The sequence below is a fragment of the Gigantopelta aegis genome, unplaced genomic scaffold (assembly GCF_016097555.1).
Source record: "Gigantopelta aegis isolate Gae_Host unplaced genomic scaffold, Gae_host_genome ctg2733_pilon_pilon, whole genome shotgun sequence".
NCBI classification, from domain to species: Eukaryota; Metazoa; Mollusca; class Gastropoda; order Neomphalida; family Peltospiridae; genus Gigantopelta; species Gigantopelta aegis.
In genome coordinates this window covers 36,686-51,356 of record NW_024533015.1, presented here as the reverse complement: position 1 = coordinate 51,356, position 14,671 = coordinate 36,686, and positions in this window count along the sequence as shown.

Sequence of the window (14,671 nt, the reverse complement as noted above, 5' to 3'; positions counted from 1 at the left end):
CAAGCGCCTGCTTCTTGGCTTGTAACTAAAGAGAAAACAATAGTTTAGTAAAAATTACTATGGTCAATGTTCTGTACATTTTTGGTTATTGTGCTGATAGAAGTAAACTAAGAAACACAATAAAGAATGGCATATGACATAACAGCATTGTTAGTTATCCTCGAGTGAGGTATGTATTGTTAAGACCTCTGCCCTCACCTCCCATTCAAGAGAAGGTTCCTTAATAAAGACATCCATTGTATTTAAGAGGACAGTTGGAGAAGCCTGTAGAGCTCTCAGCGTATGAATCATGCAACTCCGTAGTTGACCAGACTCTTTATGTGGCAGTAATAGATTGATAAATTGTGGTGTGAGCCTGAATGGCATTAGCTCAGGAATAGGAAGTAACTAGAAATAAAATAAAAACAATTGAGGTTAAACCGAACCACACTAAATTTATGCTAATACATCATTGTATAGTTAAGTTATTAAGATGCTTTGATATTGTCTCTTTAGGAGACACTAGGATCTTAGATACCATAGAGGTATTCTAAATGCAGAGGTTGAATACAACTAGTACCCTCAATATGGAGGATATCTACATACATGTACATCAAAGGTTGACTAAGAGAGAGATCTATGATGATATAATCATCATTCTTTGTGTGTAATCTTAGCTACCTGAGTAGCTGAGTGAAAAGCATGTCCAAAATCAATTCCTATGACTCCTCCAGTTTCAATATCCATCATAAAATTAGAGAGATGTCGATCTCCAATACCTAAAATATATTGACATATATTGACAGTAGCTAATGTTTTGATGAAGTGAGAACGAAGTATTACAAATGCCTCAGGATTAGCTGCCAAATGAATGAAAGCACGTCTAAGAAAAATATGACACTTCTAGTTGATCAATTCTTTAGTGAACCTCACCTTAGCAAATCCCAAGGAATGGTCACAACTTTACGTCGATATTCTTTCTCAACTTCAGCAGCATTAGCTTTCCTAACAACAAACTCAATCATTTCATGTTGTGTAATTGACAAGTACTTACTTGAACATTTCAGAATAGTTCATCTCTCCACCAAACTTGTCCTTCAGCCATTTTTGATGCATGTGAATAGCAGTCCTGAGAGAAAACAAAATCATAACAAAAACATTTAACAACTTACTGATTTTTCATTTCTGTATCAGTTAATTCATTCATCATAAAGTCTTTGAGTGGTTTAGTTTTCTTGATCCATTCAATCAATCCAACTCTATTAAGTACTAATGATTATTATTGTGTTATTAGTTATTATTGTTAACCTTGGTGTCATTGGAATAACAGCATAGGTCTTTAAAGAAAGTTGACGTTGAGAGCATGCAGCATCTTCATGTAATATAGCATTCATGACATCAAAGAGCTGAGAGAGAGAGAGAGAGAGAGAGATTGTAAAATCAATTTCTTTTACTAACTGACCTGCTCGATTCGTTGATCAAGTCTCAAATCCTCTCCACCCTTCACAAGAAACATGTACTCTTTAGTATCATCACCAATGATAGTGAGACGTTTGGTTTACGTAATGAACTAAGTACTAGAAGCTATAAAAAGACAACAAACAATAAAATAGAAACAACAATAACAATAACAATAACAAATACCTTAGAATCAAATCCAGCAATTTTAGCATGATACTCAGGCAGAGGTTTTGACTTACCATCATATTGACCTGACAAATACAACAAAAAGATATTATATAATACTATTATTTGATATATGATATTAGATAATACTGCTATTTGATATTAAATAATACCGTTATTTGATATATAATATTAAATGATACTGCTATTTGATATTAAATAATACTGCTATTTGATATTAAATGATACTGCTATTTGATATATGATATTAAATGATACTGCTATTTAATATTAAATGATACTGCTATTTGATATTAAATAATACTGCTATTTGATATTAAATAATACTGCTATTTGATATTAAATGATACTGCTATTTGATATATGATATTAAATGATACTGCTATTTAATATTAAATGATACTGCTATTTGATATTAAATAATACTGCTATTTGATATTAAATAATACTGCTATTTGATATTAAATGATACTGCTATTTGATATATGATATTAAATGATACTGCTATTTGATATATGATATTAAATAATACTGCTATTTGATATTAAATGATACTGCTATTTGATATTAAATGATACTGCTATTTGATATTAAATAATACTGCTATTTAATATTAAATAATACTGCTATTTGATATATGATATTAAATGATACTGCTATTTGATATATGATATTAAATGATACTGCTATTTAATATTAAATGATACTGCTATTTGATATTAAATAATACTGCTATTTGATATTAAATAATACTGCTATTTTTTATTAAATGATACTGCTATTTGATATATGATATTAAATGATACTGCTATTTAATATTAAATGATACTGCTATTTGATATTAAATAATACTGCTATTTGATATTAAATAATACTGCTATTTGATATTAAATGATACTGCTATTTGATATATGATATTAAATGATACTGCTATTTAATATTAAATGATACTGCTATTTGATATTAAATAATACTGCTATTTGATATTAAATAATACTGCTATTTGATATTAAATGATACTGCTATTTGATATATGATATTAAATGATACTGCTATTTGATATATGATATTAAATAATACTGCTATTTGATATTAAATGATACTGCTATTTGATATTAAATGATACTGCTATTTGATATTAAATAATACTGCTATTTAATATTAAATAATACTGCTATTTGATATATGATATTAAATGATACTGCTATTTGATATATGATATTAAATGATACTGCTATTTAATATTAAATGATACTGCTATTTGATATTAAATAATACTGCTATTTGATATTAAATAATACTGCTATTTGATATTAAATGATACTGCTATTTGATATATGATATTAAATGATACTGCTATTTGATATTAAATAATACTGCTATTTGATATTAAATAATACTGCTATTTGATATTAAATAATACTGCTATTTGATATATGATATTAAATGATACTGCTATTGATATATGATATTAAATGATACTGCTATTTAATATTAAATGATACTGCTATTTGATATTAAATAATACTGCTATTTGATATTAAATAATACTGCTATTTGATATTAAATGATACTGCTATTTGATATATGATATTAAATGATACTGCTATTTGATATTAAATAATACTGCTATTTGATATTAAATAATACTGCTATTTGATATATGATATTAAATGATACTGCTATTTGATATATGATATTAAATGATACTGCTATTTGATATATGATATTAAATGATACTGCTATTTGATATTAAATAATACTGCTATTTGATATTAAATGATACTGCTATTTGATATTAAATGATACTGCTATTTGATATTAAATAATACTGCTATTTAATATTAAATATACTGCTATTTGATATATGATATTAAATGATACTGCTATTTGATATATGATATTAAATGATACTGCTATTTAATATTAAATGATACTGCTATTTGATATTAAATAATACTGCTATTTGATATTAAATAATACTGCTATTTGATATTAAATGATACTGCTATTGATATATGATATTAAATGATACTGCTATTTGATATTAAATAATACTGCTATTTGATATTAAATAATACTGCTATTTGATATTAAATAATACTGTTATTTGATATATGATATTAAATGATACTGCTATTTGATATATGATATTAAATGATACTGCTATTTAATATTAAATGATACTGCTATTTGATATTAAATAATACTGCTATTTGATATTAAATAATACTGCTATTTGATATTAAATGATACTGCTATTTGATATATGATATTAAATGATACTGCTATTTGATATTAAATAATACTGCTATTTGATATTAAATAATACTGCTATTTGATATTAAATAATACTGCTATTTGATATATGATATTAAATGATACTGCTATTTGATATATGATATTAAATGATACTGCTATTTGATATTAAATGATACTGCTATTTGATATTAAATGATACTGCTATTTGATATTAAATAATACTGCTATTTGATATTAAATAATACTGCTATTTGATATTAAATGATACTGCTATTTGATATATGATATTAAATGATACTGCTATTTGATATATGATATTAAATGATACTGCTATTTGATATTAAATAATACTGCTATTTGATATTAAATGATACTGCTATTTGATATTAAATGATACTGCTATTTGATATTAAATAATACTGCTATTTAATATTAAATAATACTGCTATTTGATATATGATATTAAAAGATACTGCTATTTGATATATGATATTAAATGATACTGCTATTTAATATTAAATGATACTGCTATTTGATATTAAATAATACTGCTATTTGATATTAAATAATACTGCTATTTGATATTAAATGATACTGCTATTGATATATGATATTAAATGATACTGCTATTTGATATTAAATAATACTGCTATTTGATATTAAATAATACTGCTATTTGATATATGATATTAAATGATACTGCTATTTGATATATGATATTAAATGATACTGCTATTTAATATTAAATGATACTGCTATTTGATATTAAATAATACTGCTATTTGATATTAAATAATACTGCTATTTGATATTAAATGATACTGCTATTTGATATATGATATTAAATGATACTGCTATTTGATATTAAATAATACTGCTATTTGATATTAAATAATACTGCTATTTGATATTAAATAATACTGCTATTTGATATATGATATTAAATGATACTGCTATTTGATATATGATATTAAATGATACTGCTATTTGATATTAAATGATACTGCTATTTGATATTAAATGATACTGCTATTTGATATTAAATAATACTGCTATTTGATATTAAATAATACTGCTATTTGATATTAAATGATACTGCTATTTGATATATGATATTAAATGATACTGCTATTTGATATTAAATAATACTGCTATTTGATATTAAATAATACTGCTATTTGATATTATACAATACTGCTATTCAAAAGTGATAATATTATAATATATATATAGGGATATAGTGTACTTGTGGAATATAGTTACCAGGTACTTCCAAAGATTGAGAGTAGTCTTCTTGTTGAAATGTCTCCAGCCATGGACTGTATTCTTTGAGTAAGGCTGACCCTTCTTGCTTTTTAAGGTTGCCTCTCATAATCCCAAATACTTCATTGACAGCAGATTTATACTGAGTGCCTGACATTGACACAATTTTAGAACCTCCTTTACCAAACTTCTCTTCTATTTTCTTCAAATAGTCCTAGAATAGTAGTAATAAACAAGATGGCTGATGAAATATTTGCTAAAGAAATCATTTTTAAATTAAGAACATAATCAGCAGCTGCTACAATTCTTGCCACCTCAGTACATGTATGTGTAAGTAAGTATTAGGTGTACTTAACAATCCAAAAACTGTTCTGTACATTTCTTATTTAATACAGAATTATTACTAGTTCATCCTTTACTAACTTGAGCAAATTTCTTCATCTTTGCTCCTTTCTGAATTGATGGTGTACCATAGAGAGATGATGATTGATCACTACTACGAGTATCTAACAGTTGATTGTACATCATTTCCCAAACATTCTTTATTGCCTCCTTGTCTCTCTTATTAACAGATACAGACTCAACTAATGGTTTCATTTCAACATCCAAAAAATCCTTAAAATAAATAGAAGCAAAAGAAAGAGATGCTATATAAAGGAACCCTGTATTATAAATGATAACTAACATAATAGATGATAAATGTGATATAAATTATTATAATATTGTGATAAAAAATGTTAAAAAAAAGAAAAAAGCAATAAACAAATGATAGTCAAGTGAACTCACTTTCCAAACAAGTTCCGGTGAGTTCACTTGCTCTAATGCAGTCACAAAATCATCCATCAATGATTGCGTAGCTTCTCCTTGAGTCTATGAAAAACAAACAAATAATATCACAGTTCCCCTGTAGCACACGTCCAATAAATTACTAAAACATCACATCTCACTTTTCTACGTATTCTCTATTCTTTAGTCCTAGACTATTAGACTCAAACTTAAACCCACTGCTACTAATATTAAATGGATAATACAGAGCCTATCAATATAGAAATAGAGATAGTAACATTAAGTCAACTACATTCTACCTGTGGATATTGATCTGCAATACATAGTAGTATATCCCACACGCCTCTTGCCTCCTTCTTGTCCAGGAGGGCTACCATTTGACTTATCCAACCAATAAACATCCAACATGGTACCTTAGAGCTCTAAGGAGACAATAATAATAGTAACATAAATTGAGATATAATTGTGTATATATTTAATAACTAATATTACACTTCGAATCTATTGCTGTTATGCTTGCCTTCTCAACAAGAAGATTTAGAGTGTCAGGATAGAGTTCAATAAGTTGAAGAAGTCTTGGAAATAATTCTCTGGCTCTAGTTGATCCAAGAGTCATTGCAGCCAGTATGTGGTTGATAACAATATTAGGGAATTGCTGCAATGAAATTTTTAAACAAAAAAAATATATTGTAATAGAAATAGTTCAGATGAAGTATACCTTATTATCCAGACCAGTTGGTATTCCTGTAAATAACAAAACAAAGCAGGTGACATTGTTGTTCTACTCTATTTTTCATACCATCTTCTTCCTCTTCTTGACGCAGTATTTTATCACAGAATGTGAACATTTCAACTAAACTCTCAACAGTAGGCTCTGCTTTCCCAGATAAGGGATTACGAGCAGTACCTACATTAATACTAGTGTTTAAAGAAGAGAGCGACTGAACCCACAACATCTTTGAAATCTAAGAGTTAAAAAAATGCACATCAAAGACATTAGTACGATGTTATCATTGAGCTGACTTGAGTGGCAGTTGATTTCCCTGATGAATCACCAGTAAGTGTTGTTAATTGTTGAGCTGCTTCAGGAGAGAGAGTGCTAAGAGCAACAGTACCTGTTTAGTTATGACAATAGGACTAAAATTAGATGTACTATACCATCTTCTGGTGTGCCAAACATCTCAGCCAACAACATGAGAGTTTTGCCTTGAAGACTGTGATGTTTAGATGCCAAATGTCTATCGGAGGCCATGATTGAAGCTGATTTGAACTCTCCTAGAATTTAAAGAGATTATCTGATGAATGGATAGACTAATGAATCAATAAATAAATGGAAGAAAAGATTGACAAGTAACGAGATAAACAAATGAACTAATCAATGAATTAATAAACTAATCAATAAACAAATGAACTAATCAAGGAATGAATGAACTAATCAATGAATGAATGAACTAATCAATGAATGAACTAATCAATAAATGAATGAACTAATCAATGAATGATTGAACTAATCAATGAATGAATGAACTAATCAAGGAAGGAATGAACTAATCAATGAATGAATGAACTAATCAGTGAATGAACTAATCAAGGAAGGAATGAACTAATCAATGAATGAATGAACTAATCAATGAATAAACTAATCAATCAATGAATGAACTAATCAAGGAAGGAATGGATTAATTACTTAGTCTACTTGCTAAGGAGACCATAGTTTCTATCCTTGATGGTGAACGATCTTGTTGCATTTGTTTCAGTCTCATTGTTGTTATACTGTGCAGCCATTTCAACTGAAGAGATTGATCCTCAGAGAAATCCTAATAGACAGACATAATAGACAGCAAACAAAATAATTTCTCTCTTACCTTTTGAATGGCTTCCTCAACTAAATGCAAATACTTCTTGGCAACAGGATAATTATTCTAGCACACATGGGTGAATGAATAAATTAATAGATGGTTGGATAGAGGGGCAGAATGAGAAATGAAGGGATAGAGGGGTAGAACGAGATATGAGTGGATAGAGGGATGAACAGAAATGCGTGGTTAGAAGGGCAGAAGGATGGATTGACAAAGTAATTACTTGGACACATGCAGCATCAGCTATTCTCATATACATATTAGTGTATTCTGTAGAGAGTATTAAGTCTAAATTAACAGCACTAGTACAACCACTAGTATCATCTATATCCATGGAATCACTGCGGGAAGAAAGATGATACAGGTTAGAGAACTATTGATATAGTTTTAAGAAAGAGGAGATTGAAAAAGTAATGTCTAATCAGATACAATTTGAATGTCATATAGATATAATAGGATTATAATGTAAATTTTGATACCTTTGGGTGAATGAAGTCTTCTGTAACTTGTCAGCTATTTTCTTCAACATAGTACATCTATAAAATGACATCATAATTACAAAATGTAACTCTTTATAAAGGACACTTCAGAGCCTTAATAATTATTGTCCTACAAGTGTCCTTTATACAAAGGGTCACTAAAGTATTACTATAGTGACAAGAACTAGTGAACATGAGCTGAGTGTCCTTCATTTAGAATGCAAGGCTCTGTTATAACTTACCTTGTAGTAACAATATCATCCCATAGAGGTATTGGATCTAATTTAGGATCAGGATAGCGTTTCCGCCACTTTATCAAAAGAGATTCTAAAGGATCTTTACTGCTAAAATTACCTATTCAAATAAAATAAATAATTTAATGTCTGAAGTATGTGGTCTGGCTAGCTCTTACTGGAGGAATTCATGAAGTCAATAAATTCACTTATTTCAGTGAGTCGCTGTAACATTTGGAGATAACCTGATGATTGTAGTCTCTGATCACCTCGTGTGGACCAATCCTGATAGTGTGAGAAATCAATCCTCACCCTCACTATTTCCACAAGTTTCATCACCATCTCAACATTGACTTGATCATCCTCACCATCACAATCACCACCACCACCACCACCATCACTACCACCAATATCCTCATTATCACCATCATCACCATCATTCACCACCATCACCACCACCATCACTACCACCAATATCATCATCATCACCATCATTCACCATCATCATCACCAACATCACCACCATCATACCTGTAGGACAGATTGCAAAGAAAGATTCAAATAATAACGTGCACGATCAAAGTCATTCCTCAAGATATAAGTTAAAGTTAACTGTTCTGGATATCGAGACTCAATAAAGATCTGTTTGTCTCTGATTTTAAACTGTTATCCAAAAATGCAACTAGTCCATGATCATTGTCATCACTACACCAAAGTTTTTTAACTTGACAACAGAACATAAGAAAGATAGTGTTCCTTTTTGGGAGAGAAAAAGAGAGATAAAGGAGAGAGGGAAGGAGAAGGGAGAGAGAGAGGGAGAGGAAGGAGGGAGGGAGGGAGGAAGAGAGAGAGACAGAGAGAAAGAGATCAAACTAAAATAACAATTTACTACCTGATAATAGGAGTCATCCCACAACTTATCAAGTCGAGGAGGAGTGCAGTCATCGATATTCAATGTAGCTGCCATCTCTAAGTCACGCCATTCAGTTAAATGACTGTAAGCCTATAAAAGTACCAGTATAATTAATGTGACAAGAGTTATAATACTTTGAGCAAAGAGTCTTCCCAAAGATCTTCTTCAACTTGTGTGGGTGTAATCTTCCAAACATCTGTATTCATGGCCTAAAATCTATCTTAATAGCTTGTCGCATTTGTCTACAAAATACTTTCTTATAAAGCTGCAAAGCTTCAAGATAGTTGCCTCTCTCTTCAGCTTCTAGTGCTTTATGAGTAATATCCTGAGTTCCTTCCAAGTTACAGAAGATTCCTCGGAGAACATCGTAATCTTCTAGACTCTTGTAAAGTCTAAAATTTGAAAGAATTTAATAAACAGATCAGTATATACTAAACAATTACAGTAGAACCTCTCATAAAGGAAGGACACTACTGACTTAAAAACACCCTCTATATTCAGGGCATTTGTTCTAGTCCTATGCCGTTACTTTAGTTTGACCTCTCCACTGAGAACACATTTATACAAAGGACATTTTACAATGTTCAAGGATGTGCAGTGGAGATAGTGAATGATCACTGTTATATCATTAGTGAAAATACCTTGCCAATTCTACCCAGATCTCTGTAGCCTCAGAGACCTTGGCTGAAGCTCCACGAGGTCTTTTAACACTTTTAGTTGACGATTGATCAACATTTGATATCAGTTGTTTTCTCCAATAACATAATACCTTAAGAGACAAAGAAATAGTAGAATTAATTATCATTGCATTACATTGAGACTCTAAACTCACCAATTAACTCTTGACTGCTCACAAGACAGGCTGTGGTAATAACAGATGGAGTGAGTTGTAACTGAGGCTCTCGAAAACAATGTCCTAAAATAGATAACTTATTTGATAATTCATTGTGAAAAGAAGTGCAACAATGAATGTACCTTGTTCTCTACCTAATATCATTATATTATGAAATAAACCCACCAATTGTCAAATAAAAATATTACAATTATTTGACATACATTATAATACTATTATAACAAATTAAGCAACACTGACTTGTAAGCTGCCAATGAATGGAGAATAAAATTGAGAAGAACACTCCATAACAGTATTAAAATTTTCTTTAAGAACAGATTTAGTTGTATCTGCTTCTTGTTCAGTTAACTGGCGATCAATCTCAGCAAAAATGGCATTGTACAAAGAACTAAACAATAAACGTGCTAGACCACTATCATTCTAAAAAATAAGAAGCACAATTTATATTATAATTATATCCAAAGATAGATTAGTATATTATCTAGATTATATATAATTATACATATTATTTAGCACCTGAGCTAAGGCCTGAAGTGGTCGTATTATTTCAGAATATTTTATTTGAATATCAGGTAGTTCTCCAACACGATATTTTCGATACATGACAACATAATTCTGACGAGCAGCTTTACGATGTTTTTTTTGTTCCTATTAAGAAAGAGGGTGTCACATAATATGTGTGAATGAGAGGCTTTCTCACTTCTCTAATAATTTTCTTACGAGCTTCGGTTTTGGCAAAAAGGAACTTGTGATATCCTTATCCTTTAAAAATCTCTTTTTTAATTTCATAATCTGCCGACGTCTCTCATCTTGGGATCCAGTCTCTGGGACTTGTTCTTTACTAAATTTTTCAGCAGAGATCCTAAGAGGGTTTTTTAATGGAGGTCTCATTGATGGGCGAGTGAAAACGAAGGACGATGTGTCCGATGTAGAAGAAATTGTCCCCATAGTAAATGATGCAGATGATGGATCTACTGATTGTGCTGTTGGTGCCATCCAACTGTACCCAGCTTCTAAAATTTTCATAAAATTATTTGAATTGGAGTAGCTTGCTTGCCTTGAGTGGGTGTAAAGGCTAAAGATTGTTGCTGTGTGGCTCGAAGCATCCCGGTCCTAAACTACTAAAATCAGATTGAGACTGGGCAAACTTGAGTTGCAGCAAAAAGAGGTGTCATTTGTAAATGTCTTTGTTGCCAAGAAAGGTCAATAGAACCATAGTCCTAAAAAAATTGATAGGATCATCTGTTCAAGTTATTGATTCTTACCTCAAACTTACACTCTGAAAGTGGAGTGTCGAATAAACTTCTGTTGAAGTCTGGACTTCTTGATGTAAGTTCTAACAAGAGGTTAGTAGAATGATACAAGAATTGTTGCTCTGTGTTTCTAGAGTAAAGTGTTACAAGTAACTGTGTAAGACGACCCAAAAGTACTGGAAATTAAATTACTCTCCTGATTCCAGAACTCATACATTTTGAGTCTAAGAAATGGGAATGAAAATACGAGATAAAGATTAATTATTCTGACTGACTTAATTTCATCTGCCTCATCTCCTAAACCCACTAGTAACTGGTCTTTGACTGCACAGGTTAATTTTTGAGTTGTATTGTCAACATCTGAAATTTCAATGAGTGCCAGGATCACTATAATGTCAAGAGAGATAGGAAGTAAGCATTTGATATTTATTGCTTACCATAACTGTTATAAATTGTCATTAATACATTATACATTGTTACACGACATTGTGTGCTAATATGATTACTAAATGCATTGGTAAGAATAGGAAGGAGTTGAGTTAAGTTTTCATTACTCAAATGAATCAACATTCCTTGGACTATCTTCAGACTGGCCAATTGAGTTGCTTCATCTCTGTGCGTGTGTGTGTGTGTGTTGTGTGTGTGTGTGAGAGAGAGAGAGAGAGATAACAAAAATTAAATAAATAACAAACCTATGTGATAACATATTGATAAATCCAACATCTTTCAGTTTAAGATAAAATTGAGATTGAATATCAGCTTGAGTTTGTAATACTTCAAGACAGAGACTTCGAAACACTCCTTGTAGAGTAGGTAACAAAAAAAGCAACTTATCCACAAATCTTTGCAATGAAAAACAGCACACATTACTCGAATACCCTAAAGAGAGACACTCACCTTTCAACAATTCTTGAATAGTGGATTTTAAGTTTATGAAGACAAGTAATAAATTTATCTTCAGTACGTTCAGATGGTTGTGCTAAAAACTAAATAGTTGATCTGTGACCAGCTCCTCTAATCTACTAAAAAATGGCTAAATGAAGAAAGGAAGGGAGAGAAGGGAGACATTCAGCCAACACTCTATAATGTACCTACATGATTAGACTCCTTCATCTGAGCTAGAAGCATACCCAATACTTCAGCTGTAGCCACATATACTTCTCTGTGGTTTGTTAGACATGTTGATTATAAATGTACTGTAATACCTATAAGATTAGAGACACACTAAATATAATGTTGTCCTATCTCATGGACTTACTTTTGGTCGTCTAGTGGTCCAGCAGTAGCAGAATCAAAAAGCGGGCAACTGGTTTTGCAACAACAATTCCTAGCAATTGAACTCCCGTTCTGTTTGATCGCTTGGTCCGATCTGGATTACTGAAATGACCAAAAATAATCCTAAAAGAAATCTTATGACATCTCTATATAAATTATTGGACCTCACTTGGTAGGAATTTGTATGTGATCTTTCCAGCACTCTACTAATGTTCTAACAACTTCTAAATTGTTGCGAAAGACACTTAGGTTATCATTGTGTGACCAATTCATGTGTACTCTAAGAGACGACTAGCTAAGTAGCGGTCCTAATAAAAGGAAGATATTGTATCATTATTATACAATCCAGGAAGATTGTTGCATCCAACAATTTGTTGAAATCTTGAAGTATCAAATAAACACAATAATACTTTTATTATCAATTATGTTAAAGTTTGTTTTTCCAGCACTTAATATCTTCTTCTTGTGCTATATAAACTATAATCATTAATTTAACATCAGTCCAGTCTTTAAAATAGATTTCTTTATACCAATCTTTCTAACATTACTACACAATTCTCATCTAATCCGGTAAGATTATTTACTTTTATAATTATCATATAACAATATACAGTAGGTTCATCAGACATATTTGGATGATAAACATACTCCCTCCCCTCTTACTTCAGGACAGCAGTTGTAGCCCACGATAACATGGTAACAATTATGTCAACCACAAAATAATGCAAACCTCTCCTCCGTGATTTCCAGATATAATAAGTTGAGTAAGGACTGGAAGCCATTGCTTAGCATAAGGTTTGAAATATCTGCAAGAAACAATGCTTATTCAAAATTTGACACACTGTATCTTTTTTAAAAATGCAATACTGGAATGGGATATTGCTATAGAACCTCCGCCCCCAACCACATTGAAGTGAAGAACATTAGATTAGCATAGTAACATTATAACAACATTGCATTAACTACCATGATTATCAAGAGATGATTGTTACTGGACTGACCTTAGGTCTATTAGTAATCAACTTTGCTATAAACAATCTTATATTCCCTCTCTGTAGCACCTTCCTTCATCTTTTTATAGATGACAGCCATCCAAGGTGGCATCTCGCTAGAGGGTGAGTCATCAGTGACCTCTGGAGTAATCTTATTATGTTGCATGTGGTCAAGCAATTTCATGAGAGGGAGCATACATTCGTGAGAATTTAGAGCGTCCTCTTCAAGATGCTCTTCTGATACTATATATGCAGATGACTAAATAAACAAGAAATAAAGATATGTGTGTTTAATTTTCTATTTTGTGTGTAATAGAAACAAAACAAATACTAGAATACTTTGATAATTAAAAAAATATTCCACTTTGATAATTGATAATGTAATTTTATATCTGATCATAGAATTTGTAATGGTTATTTATGATCATCGTGGTTACAAAGAAAGGAAGAAATATTGTAAATATATTTGTGGTTATAATTTTTATAGTTTTGCTGAATAATCTTAACAAAACTATAATGATTAAAAATCCCTTTAAATGATTTTGCAGTGAAAAGTGAAGAAAGAGTTCAAAAAAATAAACCAACATATAGGAGCATCAATTCGTTATTGGCTATGCCTATCATTGAACCACTTATGGTAGAAATATATTAAATTTCATTCATTGTAATGTAATTTGGCAGTTAATATGAGCATTAATTCTTATTCGATAGTCAAAAAAATATTACAATAGAGATATGCACACTTACATGATATTGCACGACAAGTTATATATTTACTATTATTAATGTGTGTCCTGAACATTACATTACATTACAAACTCGGTAATGGTGTCTTGTTATCAAAGAACATTCTCTTAGGAAGACACCATATCCAGTT